Here is a 23,881-nt window from a genome sequence, read left to right as displayed (position 1 = left end):
TACGGCCAGATTTAAATGAAAATGACAGAGCGAAATGCTGCGCCACATTTGGCACCGCCGTCCTCTGTCATTTTGCACAACGCAGGGATGCGCCGTATTGAATAGTATTGCCCCCTGCGCCCGCGCAATTTTTTCTGGTGAGTGCCAACGCAGCCTCCCTTGTGCCACGGTGCAAGGATGGCTGCGCTGCAGGGGAGATAGTTTTTGTGCAGGAAGGGACACCTTCCTGCACAAAAACGTCCTTCAATGGCAATTTGCTCTTTCTATGTGTGCTGCAGAATGCAGCACACAAAGAACGAGCAAAAAACAAGGAGAAATGAAAGCATTTCTCCTTGTTGCACAATGCTAACGCCACCCTGGGGTGGTGTTGGATTTTGGCACTGCCTCAGGTTTACGAAAACTCGTAAATCTGGGGCAGCATCACAATGCAATGGGGGTTTCTGTGGAATGCCCACAGTAACACTCATTGCATGCCCCTTCCTCACAAAATGCTGCGTGTGAAGGGTCCATATTTACAACATGGTGTTAAGCCACAAAATGTGGCTTAATGCCACCTTGTAAATACGGCGCAGTGCATAGCACCACCGGAGCCTCACTGACAGTGAAGTTCCGGTGGCGCTATAGCCTTTTAAATCTGGGCCTTAGGGCCTCATTATGAGTTTGGTAGTCTATGCGCCTCCATGGCCAAGGCAGTCCAACCACCATCATTTTTTCAGGCAGACCACTGTATTACGATGTTGGCGGTCCCAGAGAGTAAAGATGGCTGCGGTCCTGCTGGCACTGTCAGGCAGTGCATACCACAGCAGTGACGAGGCAGGACAAACAGGCTGGCGGAGCTAGTGTTTCCGCCAGACACATTATGATGTTGCACAACATCAGTTTGACTGTGACAGTCCAACCATCACTTATCAGCAGGTGGAAACAGAGAGTATAAGGGGAGCAACTCACCTGCAGGCAGCGTCACATGTCCTGTGCTGTCGTACAGCCATGCACACGTCCCGCCACAGATGCTGCTCATCAAAGGTGCCCAAAATCCACACCACCATGAACACAACCAAAGGTAAGTACACACACCTACCTTTGTCTTTATGCTCAACAACAGATCGTCGACATGATATGAAGGTCTCGCTATGGGCACCAAGTTCACGTGTCCTCAGTCGGAGTTATTCACAACGAATGACACATTCACAGCTATCAAAGGCCCTCTTTGGGCAGGGCACTGACACTGCACCACAACACTACACAAAAACACATTTGTTCATCTCAGGCACAGGGACAACGACGTGTACACAACATTGTGTCACACAACAGCAACACTATAGCAGCATCACATCTCCCAATACAACAGATACCCTCACATTACACACATGCCCTCATTGACGCTCATCAGATTGAACACACATATGTATGGATGTGCCATAGAACACAAAACTCCTTCCATGAAACAGTCCTGCAATGGACCCACATATCACCCACATTTCAAAAGAATAGAAGGACAATGGGATGCACAATAGTTTGAGAGACAAATATACAAAGCTCACTATGCAAGCATTACCTGCACAATAGGGATGGAGGCATCAGGAGCACTCATGGAAAGATGCTGCCCTACGACACACTATACTTTGCACATGCCAATAAAACAACATTTTCACAGGAGCTGGCCCTCCAGGTATCTCAGGGACAAACAAAAGTAGGGCCAAGTGACATGCCTATCTGCAGAATGTGGAAGTTCTAGTCAAGAAAGCACTTACAACAGCAACAGCATGAGTCATACATCTAGATGAAGTAGCAGTAAGGTACACACATCAAAATAGACACATGCACCTTCAAATGCAAAGGAAGACAGCGCAATTGAACAAGCTCCATGTCTGGACAAACAAAACTGAAGCTTACACACATGAGACAAATATACAATCCATATCTGTGGGACAAGTCTAGCACCACACATGCTAATATTGGATCACACAAGATGAAACACTTGCCATACCAAACATAACACAATGCAATGACACCCCAACTGCATTAACACCCACATATCCATACAGTCAATATCTACCTAGTCTTTGGTGACACCAGCACTGGCCACAAAGTCAGATATTGCAAACAACAACAAATATATCAGCAATCAGGCTGACAAGAACACAACTGTAGGCATACAACACAAGTTACTCAGGGACAACATAAAGGTAGAAAAGGAATTGTGGGTCTAATGTGTACCCAAAAATATAACAACTTGGGTTTATTAAAGTCAGAATAATGAGTATTAAAGGCCATTGGCCAGTCCATATGAAAGTCTGCACAGTACTGTGCCCACACCTGACTCCAATCATTACCAGGAAACCTCCACAGGAAGGGGCATCAAGTAGACAGGCAGACACCTCAGGGATCATCCTTGGGAGGTTGGGGTTGGATTTGGGATGGCAGGATTTGGGTTTGGGAGGAGGATCTTTCTCTTTTGAGGAGTGGGCATCTTCTTGTGGGGAGTGGTATGGGTCCTTTCAGGGGGCAGGTGTGACTAGGGAGGACTTTGATGTGGAAGGGATGGTTTGGGATGTGGGTGGGGACCTCTTGAGTTTGGGTGGAAGAGTTGTAGGAACAGGGGAAAGGGCAAGCTAAAAAATGAAACTCTCCTTGGGAACACAGGGACGGTCAGCAGAAGGGGTTGTGTGTGTGTGTATGTTGGGGTGGTGTTTGCGGGTATGTTGGCTGTTGTGGATGTGTCTGTATGTGTTGGGGTGGGGTTTGTGGGTGTGGTGGATGGTTGTGTGTCTGTTGGGGTGGTGTCTGCAGGTATGCTGGATTTGGTGGATGTGTCTGAGGGTGTTGTGGTGGTGTCTGCGGGCATGGTGGATGGGTCTGTGTATTGTGCTGGTGTTTGTAGGTATGGTGGGTGTTGTGGATGTGTCACTGGCTGTTGTGGTGGCATCTGTGGGTAAGCCTGATGCAGTGTGTGGGTCGTGTTGGTGGTGGGGGTTTCTTATGAAGTGGTGGCTGATGTTGTTTTGTGGGTGCATGTTGAGTGCCAGCGTACAGGTGTGTTTTGTGGTGTTTGTGTCAATGTGTTCTGCTTGTGTGTGTAGAGGTGGGTGCGCGCAGATGTGTTTGCCTGCTTGGGATAGGTAGGAGAATAGGAGATTTGGATTGGAAAGAGGGATGAGGAGGGGGGAAGAATGTGTGGGGTGACTGGCTTTCAGGAGGAGGCCAAAGCCTGAAAAGATCTCTGTAGACCAGCCACAGCGCTATGAATGCCTTCCAGGAAAGCATTGGTCTGCTGAAGTTGGCTGGCCAACCCCTGGATGGCATTCACAATAGCAGTCTGTCCCACAGAGATACTACTCAGGAGTTCAATAGCATCCTCACTCAGGGCAGCAGGGGTGACAACGGCTGGGGTGGGGGTGGCTGTGGCAAACTAAAGCCCACCCTCTTGGGTGAGTAGGCTCAGCCAACTGGGTGGGGAGCAACAGGGAGGGTGGTGATAGAACTGGGGGTAGTGGACAAAGATGGCACAGGAGTAGGTCCTCATGGGTCCTCCACCACCAGGGAGTGGCCACTGGAGGTAGAATCCGATGATGATGGTGACGTTCCCTCTGGTGGTGTCATAATTGGAGGTACCGTGGCCAAATGCTTCTCCACTTGGTTGTGCCTTGTCTCCTTTGCTTGCCTGAGCTGAGCCTGCAAATACAAAGAGGAAAAGGCTCACCACATGTTCCTGAACACACTTGAACATTAGCTGTGGATAGCAAACATTACCATGATGTTAAGTAGGCCCCAGCAACAAACTACATCAAGGTGCCTCATGCATGAACCATACCATATGCATGCATGCCATCTGATCTCCCAACAGTTGCCAAGAGGAAAATCAATCTCGGACATCTACAATTGCACGGCTGAAGTTGTGCACTCACACGAACCATTGAGCAAGTAGGAGGCCAATGCTTTGCCTCACAGAGCATACTTCAATTACCTTTTGTCATACAATAGTAGACCAATGCCAACTTCATTCCCACAGATCCCACACAAGATCCTGCAGACATCTATTTGTCACATACACAATACCACAACTATAAAAAATGATGCTCCAAAAACCTGACATGTTGCTGACAACAATACAGGAGCCTGGAGAAGGTGACATGGAAATACTCATGTCAAACTGGAAACATATCAACAATGAACACTTCACAATGTGAAATTTGTTCTAAATGGAGTTATGGAGTTATGGAGGTAGTACCAATGTTGCTCAGATATGCTACACATTTGTCATGTAAATGTACACTGTAGACAAAATGTGCAAATTGTCAGGGAGGTATGTCTCTAAAATCCACACCACAATGAATCTAGCACCTCTTACAGTGGAATACTCTGATTGCATCGCTAGACACCATTAGTCCTTTGTATGTTGGAGAGGCTCAGAGATTTGCAAGTATTTTTAGAAGACCCTAAACATGTTTTGCCAATGGGAAGCTACATCACTGTCTTCATTTTGGTCCTGCAAACCCAGATGTCCATTGATGAATGGTTGTACCCACCCACATATGAGTCCAACATAACTGCATGTCAACAGTCAGGTAAGAAACCTTACCCTTTACATGTGTACAGTGCACTTTTCCACATGATGCCACATCAAAAGCATGGAAATTCAAATTGTCTGTAAAAACTCTAGTCCTAGCCGTCATGTCCCTCATTGCTAATGCAGTTGTACATGCCAATTAACATGCTGTGATGGGTGAGGGTATGTCAGCCACCAATCAATGGTGACACACTCCTGCCTATGGCACCACATGAAATGTAGCCCCATTGCAAATGTCCTATTCCTAACACAGGTTGGCATGCACATATAGGTGAAGGAATACAGAAAAGATCCCATGACACAAGGAATGTTGAGAACAGCAATGGCACATAAATCATGTCAATGGACATTCCCCACTTACCAAAGGAAAGTATTGATCTGTAGCTGCACCCCCGAAGAAATGTATGCTCTGTTACATGTATGATGGATATCTTCACACTACAGACACTAGAGAGGCACCAGCACCTGTCACACACTGAAGAAAAGTAGCCTCTGTGTGGCAGATGCCAATATACTCATTTGACCAGACACATGCTGAGGACAGTGATCCATCACTTCCTTTCTATAGGTATGTAACACTGAGGAGTAGTTGTCTGTTTCATAGAATTTACACCCACTACAACAATAAACAGTAGTTGATTGATCAATGTACACAGGCATATGTTTTCCCTGGGGAGCAAAATGTTTCTGGATTGTACACAGATGTGTTACAGGTCCCTGGGCCAATAGGCAAGGCACATCAGTATGCACCACATGACATGTCTACATAAACAATCACTTATCGACTGTGTTACACATGGCTAATCCCTAACTATCAGGGGGAGCTGTCAGAACCTAACACATTCACTTGGCACTGTGACAGGCAATGATATGCCCTTGTGGCCACTGTGCTGTACTCAAATGCTTAGTCAAGGACTGGGTAGACCACCATCGGAATGGGGCCATTAGGGGGGTCATGGTCCGACATGTGCCCAGTGCACTTTGGGAGGACAGCCCAGCTGGACCTCTGGCATCTTCAGAGCCCAGCGCCTCAGGTGCTCCCACCTCTTCTGGCAGAGGTTCACGTCTTTCGGGCGGTGGCTCTCCATATCTCCTTTTTATGATGGATGTTTACCTGTATGGATGCAAGAGACACATCAAGTGATTACAAACAAATGTTTGTCCAAATTGTTGTGTCACACACATGTCAGAAACACCAAGCAAAAAATTGTCAATTTGTCAACAAACCACATGTGTAAAACACACAAGCCAACAATACAGGGACATGACTACAGACTTTTGTATCCATCTGCAGACTAGCCCACTACCCTATTCAAGGCTTACATTGACTAAGCAGGCCCACTGACATCAGGTAGCCCATGCTCCAACAACATATCCTGTGATGTGAGCCACAATGAAACACCGCATGCTTATGTGGTTTCTGAAGGATAAACTCCTTAGGCCTGACTAGATCAACACATTCTCAGTCTGCAAGATTGACTCATTGTATACGGTCCCTCCAGGGAACTTCTATAGTTCAGACTTCAGCCTCACACATGAGTAACAATAAAGGGTTTGGCTTGGTGGATACAGAAAGTGTCTTCCCTGTGCATGTGTGGACATGTGGCCTACCAAATGCAGACTCATGCCACTCCAGGTGGGTGGGGGGGGTTCCATGGTAAGTACTTCTACCACAGAACACTCCTTTGGACATATGTGTCTAAAGTAGAGAGATGGCATCCAACATTCAAAGGTATGCATCATACAATTTCTGCTATTTGAACAAGCTACTGAGTCACATGGCATGGCCTCCCAGGCACTTCGGATCTGTCATTTGTGTAACACGTCCGTAGAGGACAATTATGACTAATGTGAACGTGACAACAGAGCTGCAGGAGTAAGGGATTTGTCATGAGTCACAGACACACATTCATAATGATACTAATGACCCATATGGACTAGTTCAGGGATGTAACTCTGCACCCATTTCTAATCTAGTCAATGGACTGAGGCATCCAGGGAAAGTTTTGCAATGAGATCATCATATCAACTACATCACAGGATCTACTGGTGTACACGGTATGGGCACAGTGCTACAGTTGCATAATCAAATTGACTCTCCCACAGCCCGGACTAGGGGCCAGATGTAGGGAGGGAAAAATTTGCGACTCACAATTTCCGACTCGCTAACTGCAATGCACGAAGAAAACGCGAGGACAATTTGCGACTCGCAAATGGAGTCGCACCTCAGATAGCGAGTCCGCTGTTTGCGAGGTCGCTTTTTGCGACCGCGCAAAAAACGGACACGCAATTTGCGAGTGGGTGTCGCAAATTGCGACTGTGCCGCAAATTGAATGCAGGTGTTGCAGAACACTCTGGAAAACACTTCCTGGCACATGATGATGACATCACAGCCAGGAAGTTTACAAATACACCTGGGAGGAGGGAGGACCACACCCATTTCAACTGACCTTGTTGTCAGGACAGGACGCTCCCCCCGCCGCGCAGCGCACCCTGCAGGTGCTCCGTCCCTGACTGCCGCTGCTGCCCGTGTTCGAGGCCCTCCTCCACCCGCAGGCCCCCGCCTGCGCCTCATCCCTGGTGGCCCAGTGGTGGGCAGTAAGGTTTGCTTCTGTCGTGTTTGTTTTTCACACCGTTTGTCTCTGTTGTGCCATTTGTCTCTGCTGTGCCCACTGTATTCACTGTACTGTACTTTAATCACGTTGTTCTGTTTTTCAATCTGTACCCTTTGTGCTAGTGTCTGCTGACTAGTAGTCACGTTATTGTTTCTGTCCTCTCTGTGCGCTTGTACCACATCTCGCTCTCTCCCCTTGCGCGTCTCCCTCCTTCTCTGACCCCCCTGCCCCAATCCAGCGCCATCCGCCCGCTTCCCTGACTTTTTTCTGCTACTCTACACCCCCTGCCCTCCCACCTCCCCGTCCCCTCTAGCTACCCAGCATTATTTACCACCCCCCCTCCCCACTCGCCGCTCCCTCGCCCTTTTTTCCCGCCGCTTCCGCCCTGTCCCCCTCCCGCCCCCAGCTCCTCCTCCCTCCCTCCACCCCCTCTTAATGCAGGTCGCTGCACGTCTGTGCAGCGCACGCACGCAGCGGGCGCACCAACGGCGCGCCAGAGGCAAGCCCGTCTGCGCCCGTCCGCACCCGGACCGCGTCCAGCGCCAGAACCCCTGGACCTCGCACTCCGCACAGCACACCGCCCAGGCTCAGCTATGACGCCGCCTCCCTCCACGCACTCAACAACGGGCGAGACCAACACTGCCACCAAGCTGCCCCAAAGCACACCCACGGACCTTTCGCCTGCCGCAACTGCCGCAACTGCCACTTCTCCTGCAACCGAACCTCCAAACCAACAACCACCAGACCGAACCACCTCCGCTGCATACTTCTCAACACCCGCTCCGCATGAAAACACGCCGTGGAACTCTGGGACCTGCTCGACAGCATCGACAGCACCGCCCCGGACGTAGCCTTCCTGACCGAGACATGGTGGAACGACTCATCCGTGCCAGACATCACCATCGCCATCCCAGACGGATACAAGATCTCCCGCAGGGACCGCACCAACGGCCACGGAGGAGGACTCGCCATCATCCACAGATCCACCCTCAAGATCACCACCCACACCGACGACCACTTCAACACCGCAGAGCTTCTACACTTCCGGATCCACACCGACTCCAACACCACCCTCAGAGGAACGCTCGTCTACAGACCCCCCGGACCACGGGCCCAGTTCTGCGATGCCATCGCCGACCTCGCAAGCACCCACGCACTCGCCGCCACGGACTACATCCTCCTCGGGGACCTCAACTTTCACCTCGAGAACAACAACGACCACAACTCCACCACGCTGATCAGCAACCTCACGAACCTCGGACTCAGACAACTCGTCACGTCACCAACCCACGCCGCCGGACACACACTGGACGCCACCTTCTCCACCAGCGACCACGTTACCTTCAAAGACACCACCAAACCCTACTGGACCGACCACCACTGCATCCACTTCACCTACAACAAAAACACCGCACACCACCACAGCCGCCAACTCCCCCGCCGCAGCTGGGGCAAAGTCACCGAAGAACAACTCCTCAGCGCCCTCTCCCAGAACCCACCGAACGAGCCCTCCAACCCAGACACCGCGGCCTGCAACTTCAGACAATGGATCAACAACTGCGCCAACATCCTCATCCCACTGAAGAAACCCCCCAGCAACCTCGCCAGCAAGAAAGCCTCCTGGTTCACGGACGAACTCCTGGCCTCCAAACCCGCCTGCAGGAAACTGGAAAAGAAATGGCTCCAAGAACGTACACCGGACAACCACGTAACCCTCAAAGACGCCACCCGCCGACACCACCACCTCATCAGGACCACCAAGAGGTCCTCCTTCAAAGACCGCCTAGACAACAACGCACACGACAGCAAAGAGCTCTTCCGCATCGTAAAGGAACTGTCCAACCCCAGCGCCAACGTCAATGACATCCCGCCCTCCCAGGAACTCTGCGACTCCCTCGCCGCTTTTTTCCACAACAAGATCAACGACATCCACAGCAGCTTCAACTCCCCGATCACGCCCACCTCCGTCACCACCTCGAACCCAAGCATCGCCAACCCCATCACCGCCTGGTCCAACGTCGACGACGACGCAACGCGCAAAATCATGAACTCCATCCACTCCGGATCACCGACTGACCCCTGCCCCCACCATATCTTCAACAAAGCCGACTCTATCATCGCACCCCAACTCCGCAAGATAATCAACACCTCCTTCGAAACAGGCACCTTCCCGGAAAGCTGGAAGCACGCAGACATCAACGCCCTCCTCAAGAAACCTCAAGTCTCTGGTGGGCCCCCAGGGTCCGGACGTCCTTGGCGATGGCATGCCAAATGTCCCTCTTCTGGTGGGCGCTGACCTACATGACATGCACAAGGGAAGAGGAACAGTCATTACCAATTGCACCATTAATGTGTGTGGCCCCCTCCATACTCTGACCATGTGGCCCATTTATTCCCATGCTTTACTGTAGTATGACTTCTACCCCCTTCGCTCTTCCACCCAGCCCTCTCCACCCAGGCCTAGCCCCTACAACGTGCTCCCTGTGTACTAACCTGTTGGTCTGGAGGACCGTAGAGTAGCGTGTACTGAGGGAGGACCCCATCCACAAGTTTCTCCAACTCCTCCGATGTGAAGGCAGGGGCCCTTTCCCCAGACGCAGCAGCCATCATCGCTTCCAGACCGAGGTCACAGCAGCACTAGCAGTGTAGGTCCTCTCCTGTCGAAGGTCAGGTATCTAGTGATTGAAGAGATAGAAAATGGCGGTGACGACCGCGGCGGTGACGTCCGCGGTGGGGCGCATCATCACCGCCGGCGCACCTGTTCATTGGCTCCTGGGACCCATAGGGTCCATTGTTAACCAATGCAGCATTGCGCCGCGCTCTACGACCGCCTACCGCAACGGTGTGCAACGCCAGTGCTGTTACCCCACAATCCCATTGTCCCAGTTTGGAGGTCAGGCAGCCGCCATTTCAGGGGCCCACATGGATTCATTTTCAAATGCGTCACACATACTGAGGCCTACACTCAACACACATACAGGAAGGGTTTATTCTCTGGGGTAGTCTCGTGTGTGACTGTGGGTACATACCTGGAAGAATAGTGACTGTTTCTTCGCTGTTGTCCTTCGTAGGCACCGTCAGCTGGGACATATGAGAAGATGGCGGAATCCGCCGGTGTACCGACCGCTGGTGAACCTGTTGAAAATGGAGGAGCGACATTTAATCGTGACCTACAGGTTTGACCGTGCCACAATCCAGGAACTGTGTACCCAGTTGGAGCCAGAGCTGATGTCACCAATCCGCCATCCGACTGGAATCCCCCCTGACGTGCAGGTGCTGTCAGTGCTCCATTTCCTTGCAAGTGGGTCATTTCAAACAAGTGGCCATGGCATCAGGGATGTCCCAGCCTATGTTTTCCGTCTTGTCCAGAGTGTTGTCTACCCTGCTGAAACACGTAAGGAGATACATCATTTTCCCTCAGGTGGAGGATTTGCCTACAGTGAAAGGTGACTTCTATGCCCTTGGACATATCCCCAACGTCATAGGTGCCATTGATGGGACCCATGTAGCTCTGGTCCCCCCCCCGCAGGAGTGAACAGGTGTACAGGAACAGGAAGAGTTATCATTCTATGAATGTCCAGATGGTGTGTTTGGCAGTCCAGTACATCTTTCAGGTAAATGCTATGTTCCCTGGCTCAGTGCATGACGCCTACATCCTGCGCAATAGCAGCATCCCTGATATGATGGGTGAACTCCAGAGCCACCATGTATGGCTATTGGGGGACTCTGGTTACCCCAACCTTTCGTGGCTATTGACCCCAGTGAGGAATCCCAGGACCAGGGCAGAGGAATGGTACAATGAGGCCCATGGGCGGACTAGGAGGGTTATCGAGCGCACCTTCGGCCTTCTAAAGGCCAGGTTCAGGTGCCTCCATATGACAGGTGGATCCCTATTCTACTCACCGAAGAAGGTGTGCGACATCATCATCGCCTGCTCCATGCTCCATAACTTGGCTTTGCAACGCCAGGTGCCTTTTCTGCAGGAGGATGATCCAGATGACGGTGTTGTAGCAGCTGTGGAGCCTGTGGAGCCTGTGGACAGTGATGAGGATGAAGCTGAGGAAGACGAAAACGACAACAGGGAGTCAGTCATACAGCAATATTTCCAGTGAGACACAGGTGAGCACATTTTCTGTTTTACCTTTACATTCACTTTCACACATCTACCTATATCCTGTACCTCAATTTCACTCACTATTTGTTAACTGAGTTGTCCCCTTCCATTTCAGTTCCACAAATGTGGTAACCTACTGTAGGAGGCTGGACTGGCTTGTAGTGAGTACCAAGGGGTACTTGCACCTTGCACCAGGCCCAGTTATCCCTTATTAGTGTATAGGGTGTCTAGCAGCTTAGGCTGATAGATAATGGTAGCTTAGCAGAGCAGCTTAGGCTGAACTAGGAGACGTGTGAAGCTACTACAGTACCACTTAGTGTCATATGCACAATATCATAAGAAAACACAATACACAGTTATACTGAAAATAAAGGTACTTTATTTTTATGACAATATGCCAAAGTATCTTAGAGTGTACCCTCAGTGAGAGGATAGGAAATATACACAAGATATATATACACAATAGCAAAAATATGCAGTATAGTCTTAGAAAACAGTGCAAACAATGTGTAGTTACAATAGGATGCAATGGGGAAACATAGGGATAGGGGCAACACAAACCATATACTCCAAAAGTGGAATGCGAACCACGAATGGACCCCAAACCTATGTGACCTTGTAGAGGGTCGCTGGGACTATTAGAAAATAGTGAGAGTTAGAAAAATAACCCTCCCCAAGACCCTGAAAAGTGAGTGCAAAGTGCACTAAAGTTCCCCTAAGGACAAAATAGTCGTGTTAGAGGGAAAATGCAAGGAAAACACAAATCAGCAATGCAACAACGATGGATTCCAGACTGAGGGTACCTGTGGAACAAGGGGACCAAGTCCAAAAGTCACAAGCAACTCGGAGATGGGCAGATGCCCAAGAAATGCCAGCGGCTGGTGCAAAGAAGCTCTTACTAGGCTGAAGAACTGTGAATACTGCAGGAACGACAAGGGCTAGAGACTTCCCCTTTGGAGGATGGATCCCTCACGCCTTGGAGAGTCGTGCAGAAGTGTTTTCCCGCCGGATGGACGCCAACAAGCCTTGCTACACGCAAATCGTGCATTTGGCGTTTTTGGACGCTGCTGGGGCCCAGGAGGGACCAGGAGGTCGCAAATTGGACCTGCAGAGAGAAGGGACGTCGAGCAAGACAAAGAGCCCTCACTGAAGCAGGTAGCACCCGGAGAAGTGCCAGAAACAGGCACTACGAGGATGCAAGAAACGGTGTTCGCCGAAGTTGCACAAAGGAGTCCCACGTCGCCGGAGACCAACTTAGAAAGTCGTGCAATGCAGGTTAGAGTGCCGTGGACCCAGGCTTGGCTGTGCACGAAGGATTTCCGCCGGAAGTGCACAGGGGCCGGAGTAGCTTGCAAAGTCGCGGTTCCCAGCAATGCAGCCCAGCGAGGTGAGGCAAGGACTTACCTCCACCAAACTTGGGCTGAAGAGTCACTGGACTGTGGGGGTCACTTGGACGGTGTCGCTGGATTCGAGGGACCTCGCTCGTCGTGCTGAGAGGAGACCCAAGGGACCGGTAATGCAGCTTTTTGGTGCCTGCGGTTGCAGGGGGAAGATTCCATCGACCCACGGGAGATTTCTTCGGAGCTTCTGGTGCAGAGAGGAGGCAGACTACCCCCACAGCATGCACAAGCAGGAAAACAGTCGAGAAGGCGGCAGGATCAGCGTTACAGAGTTGCAGTAGTCGTCTTTGCTACTATGTTGCAGGTTTGCAGGCTTCCAGCGCGGTCAGCGGTCGATTCCTTATCAGAAGGTGAAGAGGGAGATGCAGAGGAACTCGGCTGAGCTCATGCATTCGTTATCTAAAGTTTCCCCAGAGACAGAGACCCTAAATAGCCAGAAAAGAGGGTTTGGCTACCTAGGAGAGAGGAAAGGCTACTAACACCTGAAGGAGCCTATCACAAGGAGTCTCTGACGTCACCTGGTGGCACTGGCCACTCAGAGCAGTCCAGTGTGCCAGCAGCACCTCTGTTTCCAAGATGGCAGAGGTCTGGAGCACACTGGAGGAGCTCTGGACACCTCCCAGGGGAGGTGCAGGTCAGGGGAGTGGTCACTCCCCTTTCCTTTGTCCAGTTTCGCGCCAGAGCAGGGGCTAAGGGGTCCCTGAACCGGTGTAGACTGGCTTATGCAGAATTGGGCACATCTGTGCCCAACAAAGCATTTCCAGAGGCTGGGGGAGGCTACTCCTCCCCTGCCTTCACACCATTTTCCAAAGGGAGAGGGTGTTACACCCTCTCTCAGAGGAAGTTCTTTGTTCTGCCATCCTGGGCCAGGCCTGGCTGGACCCCAGGAGGGCAGCTGCCTGTCTGAGGGGTTGGCAGCAGCAGCAGCTGCAGAGAAACCCCAGGAAGGGCAGTTTGGCAGTACCAGGGTCTGTGCTACAGACCACTGGGATCATGGAATTGTACCAACAATGCCAGGATGGCATAGAGGGGGCAATTCCATGATCATAGACATGTTACATGGCCATATTCGGAGTTACCATGGTGAAGCTACATATAGGTAGTGACCTATATGTAGTGCACGCGTGTAATGGTGTCCCCGCACTCACAAAGTTCAGTGAATTGGCTCTGAACAATGTGGGGGCACCTTGGCTAGTGCCAGGGTGCCCTCACACTAAGTAACTTTGCACCTAACCTTTACCAGGTAAAGGTTAGACATATAGGTGACTTATAAGTTACTTAAGTGCAGTGTAAAATGGCTGTGAAATAACGTGGACGTTATTTCACTCAGGCTGCAGTGGCAGGCCTGTGTAAGATTTGTCAGAGCTCCCTATGGGTGGCAAAAGAAATGCTGCAGCCCATAGGGATCTCCTGGAACCCCAATACCCTGGGTACCTCAGTACCATATACTAGGGAATTATAAGGGTGTTCCAGTAAGCCAATGTAAATTGGTAAAAATGGTCACTAGCCTGTCAGTGACAATTTGGAAAGAAATGAGAGAGCATAACCACTGAGGTTCTGATTAGCAGAGCCTCAGTGAGACAGTTAGTCACTACACAGGTAACACATTCAGGCACACTTATGAGCACTGGGGCCCTGGGTTACCAGGGTCCCAGTGACACATACAACTAAAACAACATATATACAGTGAAAGATGGGGGTAACATGCCAGGCAAGATGGTACTTTCCTACACAACCCCCCCCAAACGAAGGACAATAAGACTAGCCATTACCTGATGAGTCTTCATTGTCTAAGTGGAAATATCTGGAGAGTCCATCTGCATTGGAGTGGCTACTCCCAGGTCTATGTTCCACTGTATAGTCCATTCCCTGTAGGGATATGGACCACCTCAACAATTTAGGATTTTCACCTTTCATTTGTTTTAGCCAAAGTAGAGGTTTGTGGTCTGTCTGAACAATGAAGTGAGTGCCAAACAGGTATGGCCTCAACTTCTTCAGAGCCCAGACCACAGCAAAGGCCTCCCTCTCAATGGCAGACCAACGCTTTTCTCTAGGGGTCAACCTTCTACTAATAAAAGCAACAGGTTGATCCTGGCCCTCAGAATTAAGTTGTGATAGGACTGCCCCTACTCCTAATTCAGATGCATCAGTTTGGACATAGAATTTTTTAGAGTAACAAGGGCTTTTCAGGACAGGTGCAGAGCACATGGCCTGCTTCAGCTCCTCAAAAGCTTTCTGACAGTTTGCTGTCCATAATACCTTTTTAGGCATTTTCTTGGATGTGAGGTCATTAAGAGGGGCTGCAATGGAGCCATAGTTCTTAATGAACCTCCTGTAATACCCAGTGAGGCCTAGGAAGGCTCTCACTTGAGTCTGAGTGGTAGGGGGAACCCAATCAATAATAGTTTGGATTTTCCCCTGAAGTGGTGCAATCTGTTCCCCACCAACAAGGTGTCCCAGATAAACCACCTTACCCTGCCCTATCTGGCACTTTGAAGCCTTGATAGTGAGGCCTGCCTTTTGCAGGGCCTCCAAAACTTTCCAAAGGTGGACCAGGTGATCATCCCAGCTGGAGCTAAAGACAGCTATATCATCCAAATATGCTGCACTGAAAGCTTCCAGCCCTTGCAGGACTGTGTTCACCAACCTCTGAAAAGTGGCAGGTGCATTTTTCAGACCAAAAGGCATTACAGTAAACTGGTAATGTCCTCCAATGGTAGAAAATGCAGTCTTAGATTTAGCATCTTCTGACAATTTGATCTACCAATACCCTGCAGTCAAATCAAAAGTGCTTAGATACTTGGCAGATGCCAGTGTATCTATGAGCTCATCTGCCCTGGGTATAGGGTGAGCATCAGTTTTGGTTACCAAGTTGAGACCTCTATAGTCTACACAAAACCTCATTTCCTTCTTTCCATCTTTAGAATTGGGTTTTGGTACCAGTACCACAGGAGAAGCCCATGGACTGTCAGAGTGCTCAACCACTCCTAGTTCCAACATCTTCTGAACTTCTTGCTTTATGCAGTCCCTGACATGGTCAGGCTGCCTATAGATCTTACTTTTGACAGGTAAACTGTCTCCAGTATCTATAGTGTGCTCACACCAAGAAGTGGTGCCTGGCACAATGGAGAAGAGTTCTGAAAATTGTCCTAGGAGATTTATGCAATTATCTTTCTGCTCAGCAGTAAGACAATCAGCCAAAACTACACCTTCCACAAGAGCATCTTGTTCTGTGGAAGAGAAGAGATCAGGTAGAGGATCACTGTCTTCTTCCTGTCCCTCATCTGTTGCCATGAGCAGGGTGAGATCAGCCCTGTCATAGTAGGGTTTCAGGCGGTTGACATGGAGCACCCTAAGGGGACTCCTGGCAGTGCCTAAGTCAACCAAGTAGGTGACTTCACCCTTCTTTTCAACAATTGTGTGTGGACCACTCCATTTATCTTGGAGTGCTCTTGGGGCCACAGGCTCCAAGACCCACACTTTCTGCCCTGGTTGGTACTGAGCCAAAACAGCCTTCTGATCATGCCATTGCTTCTGGAGCTCTTGGCTGGCCTGAAGGTTTTTACTGGCCTTTTTCATGTACTCAGCCATCCTTGATCTGAGGCCAAGTACATAATCCACAATATCCTGCTTAGGAGCTTTTAAAGGTTGTTCCCAACCCTCCTTTACAAGTGTGAGTGGACCCCTAACAGGGTGTCCAAAAAGAAGTTCAAAGGGGCTGAAGCCCACTCCTTTCTGGGGTACCTCCCTGTAGGCAAAAAGGAGGCATGGTAGAAGGATATCCCATCTCCTGCGGAGTTTTTCAGGGAGTCCCATAATCATGCCTTTGAGAGTTTTATTACATCTCTCCACCAGTCCATTTGTTTGTGGATGATAGGGTGTTGTGAACTTGTAAGTTACACCACACTCCTTCCACATGGCCTTTAAGTATGCAGACATGAAATTGCTTCCTCTGTCTGATACTACTTCCTTTGGGAAGCCCACCCTGGAAAATATTCCCAGGAGGGCCTTTGCCACTGCAGGAGCTGTAGTGGTCCTTAAAGGAATAGCTTCAGGATATCTTGTGGCATGGTCCACTACCACCAAGATAAACCTATTGCCTGAAGCAGTAGGAGGGTCAAGGGGGCCAACTATGTCAACCCCTACCCTTTCAAAGGGAACCCCAACCACAGGCAGTGGGATAAGGGGTGCCTTTGGAGTGCCACCTGTCTTGCCACTGGCTTGACAGGTTTCACAGGACTTACAAAATTCTTTTGTGTCCTCAGACATCCTAGGCCAATGAAACAGTGGTACCAATCTGTCCCAAGTTTTCATTTGACCCAGGTGCCCAGCTAAGGGAATGTCATGTGCCAGTGTTAGGAGGAACTTTCTGTACTCCTGAGGAATCACTAATCTCCTGGCAGCTCCAGGTTTAGGATCCCTATGCTCAGTGTACAAGAGGTTGTCCTCCCAGTAAACTCTGTGTGAGTCACTGACATCCCCATTAGCCTGTTTGACAGCTTGCTGTCTGAGACCCTCTAATGTGGGACAGGTTTGCTGTGCCACACTCAGCTCCTCTCTGGCAGGCCCCCCTTCACCCAAAAGCTCAGCAGTGTCTGCTTCCAGCTCCTCTGGTGTAGGTTCTGCACAGGGAGGGAATTCTTCTTCCTCAGAAGTAGAATCCACTGTAGAGGGAGGGATAGTAGGAAGTGGTTTGCTTCTACTAGCCCTAGCTTTAGGGAGCACTTGGTCCATTGTTCCAGGATCCAAGCTTCTCTGTCCTTTTTGCTTTTTGGCCTGAGCCCTTGTTAAAGCAAAAATATGCCCTGGGATGCCCAGCATTGCTGCATGGGCCTCCAACTCCACATCTGACCAAGCTGATGTCTCCAAATCGTTCCCTAATAGACAGTCTACAGGTAAATCTGAAGCTACCACAACTTTCTTTGGACCAGATACCCCCCCCCCAGTTGAGATTTACAACAGCCATGGGGTGGCTTTGTGTTATGTTGTGAGCATCGGTTACTTGGTACTGGTGTCCAAGTATGTGTTGTTCAGGGTGCACCAGTTTCTCAATCACCATTGTGACACTGGCACCTGTGTCCCTGTAGGCCTGGACCTCAACACCATTTATTAGGGTTAGTTGCTTGTACTTCTCCAAGTTATGGGGGCAAGCAACCAAAGTGGCTAAGTCAATAGCCCCTTCAGAGACTAAAGTAGCCTCTGTGGTCTCCCTAATCAGACCAACCCCAACTAAATTACCAAAAGTGAGCCCAGCTACTCCCTTGGATTGGCTATTAGTAGGTTTGCTCCCACCACCACTGCTATTAGTAGGGACACTAGGTGTAGCAGTAGGGGTTGTAGTGGTAGGAGCTGTGGTGCCTTTCTTTGGACAACTGGGATCTGTTGTCCAATGGCCTTTTATCTTACATAAATAGCACCATGGTTTCTTTTCCTTGTTCTGATTAAAGGAGGATTTGGACCCACCACCCCACCAGAGTGTTTTTGTGGGCCTGATGAAGACTCATTTTTAGATTTGTCCCCACCCTTGTCAGAAGACTTACCATCCTTTTTTTTGTTGCCATCTTTGGCACCCCCTGTATGAACTTTTCTGTTCACTCTTGTTCTGACCCATTTGTCTGCCTTCTTTCCCAATTCTTGGGGAGAGGTCAGATCAGAGTCCACCAAGTACTGGTGCAACAAATCAGACACACAATTATTAAGAATATGCTCTCTCAGGTTCAAGTTATACAGGCTGTCATAATCAGTAACTTTACTGCCATGTAACCACCCCTCCAAGGCCTTCACTGCCTGGTCAATGAAATCAACCCAGTCTTGTGAAGACTCCTTTTTGGTATCTCTGAACTTTATCCTGTACTGTTCAGTGGTTAAGCCATAACCATCCAGGAGTGCATTCTTAAGAACTTGGAAATTGTTAGCATCATTTTCTTTTACAGTAAGGAGCCTATCCCTACCTTTTCCAGTAAATGATAGCCATAGGATAGCAGCCCACTGCTTTCGAGGGACATCCTGTACAACACAGGCCCTCTCAAGTGCAGCAAACCACTTGTTAATGTCATCCCCCTCCTTGTAAGGGGGAACTATCTTATGCAGATTCCTGGAATCATGCTCTTTTGCAGGATGACTATGGGGAATACTGCTGCTGCCACCATGGGTATCTAAACCCATCTTCTGTCTTTCCCTCTCTATTTCTAAAGACTGTCTATCCAAATCCAGCTGTTGCTTCTTGAGCTTCAGTCTGGTTTGCTCCACTCTCAATCTATTGAGCTCCCTTTCTAACAATCTGTCATCAGGGTGGGTGGGAGGGACATTTCTAGATACAGAGGTATGATGGGACTGAACAGAAGGAGACCTGTCCCTTACAAAGGGCACCCTAACAGCTTGGCTACCAGCATAATGTGAGAGCACATCATCAGTATGATGTGATTCAACCTCTGTACCAACTATGCTAGACTGTCTAGTAATGGGCAGGCTGAGAAGTTTCTTTCCTGAACCTTTTCCTGGGGGAGTCCCTGGATCAGATTGAGAACCATTAGCTACTTTTTCTACAGATTGGGCACTTATGGCCTTATCCTGTACTCTAAGCATATTAATTAACAGTTCTAAGGAAGGATTCTTCCCTACACTCAAACCTCTCTCTATGCAGAGACTCCTTGCTCCTTTCCAGCTAAGGTGATCATATGCAAGTTTGGACAGTTCAACTTTTTGGCCTGTGCCAGACATTTTTTAGAGAGAGTTAAAGTGATAGACAAAGAGAAAAAAGTTTTCAGAACTTTTTGGAAAGACAGAAAAAAACTTTTTAAACTTTTAAGAACTTTTTGAAAGTTTTAGAAGTACTTTTCAGCACTTAGAAAAGAGTGAAAAGAGGAAATGCAAAACTTTTTGGCTATGTGTATATATACTGACCTTGTTTTGTATATTTTTCTCTTATGAAAAGTACAATGACAAGAGTGGTAAGTAGTCTCAAAGCACTTATCCCACCGCTGCACAACCAATGTAGGAGGCTGGACTGGCTTGTAGTGAGTACCAAGGGGTACTTGCACCTTGCACCAGGCCCAGTTATCCCTTATTAGTGTATAGGGTGTCTAGCAGCTTAGGCTGATAGATAATGGTAGCTTAGCAGAGCAGCTTAGGCTGAACTAGGAGACGTGTGAAGCTACTACAGTACCACTTAGTGTCATATGCACAATATCATAAGAAAACACAATACACAGTTATACTGAAAATAAAGGTACTTTATTTTTATGACAATATGCCAAAGTATCTTAGAGTGTACCCTCAGTGAGAGGATAGGAAATATACACAAGATATATATACACAATAGCAAAAATATGCAGTATAGTCTTAGAAAACAGTGCAAACAATGTGTAGTTACAATAGGATGCAATGGGGAAACATAGGGATAGGGGCAACACAAACCATATACTCCAAAAGTGGAATGCGAACCACGAATGGACCCCAAACCTATGTGACCTTGTAGAGGGTCGCTGGGACTATTAGAAAATAGTGAGAGTTAGAAAAATAACCCTCCCCAAGACCCTGAAAAGTGAGTGCAAAGTGCACTAAAGTTCCCCTAAGGACAAAATAGTTGTGTTAGAGGGAAAATGCAAGGAAAACACAAATCAGCAATGCAACAACGATGGATTCCTGACTGAGGGTACCTGTGGAACAAGGGAACCAAGTCCAAAAGTCACAAGCAACTCGGAGATGGGCAGATGCCCAAGAAATGCCAGCGGCTGGTGCAAAGAAGCTCTTACTAGGCTGAAGAACTGTGAATACTGCAGGAACGACAAGGGCTAGAGACTTCCCCTTTGGAGGATGGATCCCCCACGCCTTGGAGAGTTGTGCAGAAGTGTTTTTCTGCCGGATGGATGCCAACAAGCCTTGCTACACGCAAATCGTGCGTTTGGCGTTTTTGGACGCTGCTGGGGCCCAGGAGGGACCAGGAGGTCGCAAATTGGACCTGCAGAGAGAGGGGACGTCGAGCAAGACAAAGAGCCCTCACTGAAGCAGGTAGCACCCGGAGAAGTGCCAGAAACAGGCACTACGAGGATGCGTGAAACGGTGCTCGCCGAAGTTGCACAAAGGAGTCCCACGTCGCCGGAGACCAACTTAGAAAGTCGTGCAATGCAGGTTAGAGTGCCGTGTACCCAGGCTTGGCTGTGCACGAAGGATTTCCGCCGGAAGTGCACAGGGGCCGGAGTAGCTTGCAAAGTCGCGGTTCCCAGCAATGCAGCCCAGCGAGGTGAGGCAAGGACTTACCTCCACCAAACTTGGGCTGAAGAGTCACTGGACTGTGGGGGTCACTTGGACGGTGTCGCTGGATTTGAGGGACCTGCGGTTGCAGGGGGAAGATTCCGTCGACCCACGGGAGATTTCTTCGGAGCTTCTGGTGCAGAGAGGAGGCAGACTACCCCCACAGCATGCACAAGCAGGAAAACAGTCGAGAAGGCGGCAGGATCAGCGTTACAGAGTTGCAGTAGTCGTCTTTGCTACTATGTTGCAGATTTGCAGGCTTCCAGCGCGGTCAGCGGTCGATTCCTTATCAGAAGGTGAAGAGGGAGATGCAGAGGAACTCGGCTGAGCTCATGCATTCGTTATCTAAAGTTTCCCCAGAGACAGAGACCCTAAATAGCCAGAAAAGAGGGTTTGGCTACCTAGGAGAGAGGAAAGGCTACTAACACCTGAAGGAGCCTATCACAAGGAGTCTCTGACGTCACCTGGTGGCACTGGCCACTCAGAGCAGTCCAGTGTGCCAGCAGCACCTCTGTTTCCAAGATGGCAGAGGTCTGGAGCACACTGGAGGAGCTCTGGACACCTCCCAGGGGAGGTGCAGGTCAGGGGAGTGGTCACTCCCCTTTCCTTTGTCCAGTTTCGCGCCAGAGCAGGGGCTAAGGGGTCCCTGAACCGGTGTAGACTGGCTTATGCAGAATTGGGCACATCTGTGCCCAACAAAGCATTTCCAGAGGCTGGGGGAGGCTACTCCTCCCCTGCCTTCACACCATTTTCCAAAGGGAGAGGGTGTTACACCCTCTCTCAGAGGAAGTTCTTTGTTCTGCCATCCTGGGCCAGGCCTGGCTGGACCCCAGGAGGGCAGCTGCCTGTCTGAGGGGTTGGCAGCAGCAGCAGCTGCAGAGAAACCCCAGGAAGGGCAGTTTGGCAGTACCAGGGTCTGTGCTACAGACCACTGGGATCATGGAATTGTACCAACAATGCCAGGATGGCATAGAGGGGGCAATTCCATGATCATAGACATGTTACATGGCCATATTCGGAGTTACCATGGTGAAGCTACATATAGGTAGTGACCTATATGTAGTGCACGCGTGTAATGGTGTCCCCGCACTCACAAAGTTCAGTGAATTGGCTCTGAACAATGTGGGGGCACCTTGGCTAGTGCCAGGGTGCCCTCACACTAAGTAACTTTGCACCTAACCTTTACCAGGTAAAGGTTAGACATATAGGTGACTTATAAGTTACTTAAGTGCAGTGTAAAATGGCTGTGAAATAACGTGGACGTTATTTCACTCAGGCTGCAGTGGCAGGCCTGTGTAAGATTTGTCAGAGCTCCCTATGGGTGGCAAAAGAAATGCTGCAGCCCATAGGGATCTCCTGGAACCCCAATACCCTGGGTACCTCAGTACCATATACTAGGGAATTATAAGGGTGTTCCAGTAAGCCAATGTAAATTGGTAAAAATGGTCACTAGCCTGTCAGTGACAATTTGGAAAGAAATGAGAGAGCATAACCACTGAGGTTCTGATTAGCAGAGCCTCAGTGAGACAGTTAGTCACTACACAGGTAACACATTCAGGCACACTTATGAGCACTGGGGCCCTGGGTTACCAGGGTCCCAGTGACACATACAACTAAAACAACATATATACAGTGAAAGATGGGGGTAACATGCCAGGCAAGATGGTACTTTCCTACACCTACGTGTCAACTGTTTGCATCCTTGAAGGGCTTGTGATGTGTGACATAGGTATGTTAGCCTTCCAATGGGTAACCCATTATGTAAATGTAATTGATTATACAGATTTACAAATCATTGACTGACTCCGTTTTTTTTGGTGTTTGAAGGGTGTTTATTTAAGTGTACAAAAATGAAGGGGGGTTGTAAAATGGTGATGGGTGATGGTGGAGGAATGTCCATGGCAGAGTCCAGTCTATTAGTCTCACAGGTACATTGCACATCTGGGCATTGGAAGTGGAGCTGGGCCAGTTCCGATTTGGGCAGGGTAACAAAGTGGGACAGTGGGAGGACTATCAGGGTGGTCTTATTTCCTGGCGGGGGTCTTGCCATCTTGCTCTGTCCTGTTCCTGGATCTCAGTGCCCGCTTGCGTGGTGGTTGTCCGTTTCCAGGGGGTGGTGTGCTGGTGTGGTGGTCCTGTGGTGGGACGTCCTGTCCACTAGCGCTAGCGGAGGTGGTGGGCAGTTCGTCATCCTGCCTAGTGTTAGGGGCCCCTTGGAGTGCCACGGTGTCCCTCAAGGTCTTTTGAATGTCCGTCAGCACCCCTACGATGGTCCCCAGGGCGGACCCGATGATCCTGAGCTCCTCCCTGAACCCCAAATATTGTTCCTCCTGCAGACGCAGGGTCTCCTGCAACTTGTCCAGAACTGTGGCCATCGTCTCCTGGGAGTGGTGGTATGCTCCCATGATGGAGCAGAGGGCCTTGTTGAGAGTGGGTTCCCTTGGCCTGTTCTCCCTCTGTCGCACAGCAGCCCTCCCAGTTCCCCTATGTTCCTGTGCCTCCGTCCCCTGGACTGTGTGCCCACTACCACTGCCCCCAGGTCCCTGTTGTTGTTGGGATGGTGGGTTACCCTGAGTGCCCTGTAGTGGTGGACACACAGCTGATTGACCTGTCCTGGGTAGGGAGGTTTGGGCCCGCTGGGTGGGTGCTGTGCTGGTGTTACCAGAGGGTGGCAGCTCGGTGTTGGGCTGTGTCTGGGCAAGGGGACCCGACTGTCCCGAGGCCCACGATGGTCCGGGCTTGTCATCAAGATCCAGTGGGGCAGAGCTGCTATTGTCACTGTGGGCCTCTTCTGGGGTGGAGTGGTGTTGTCTGGACCCTTTGGTGTGGTGACGTTCCTTCGGGTTCCTGCGGGGGTATAAGTACATGATTATTGCATGTGTGTGTTTCATGGTGTGCAATGGTTGGGTGTGCGTGAACCCCAGTGCAGGCA

The sequence above is a fragment of the Pleurodeles waltl genome, chromosome 9, assembly GCF_031143425.1.
Source record: "Pleurodeles waltl isolate 20211129_DDA chromosome 9, aPleWal1.hap1.20221129, whole genome shotgun sequence".
Classification (NCBI taxonomy): Eukaryota; Metazoa; Chordata; class Amphibia; order Caudata; family Salamandridae; genus Pleurodeles; species Pleurodeles waltl.
Note: the sequence above shows the minus strand (reverse complement) of the source record.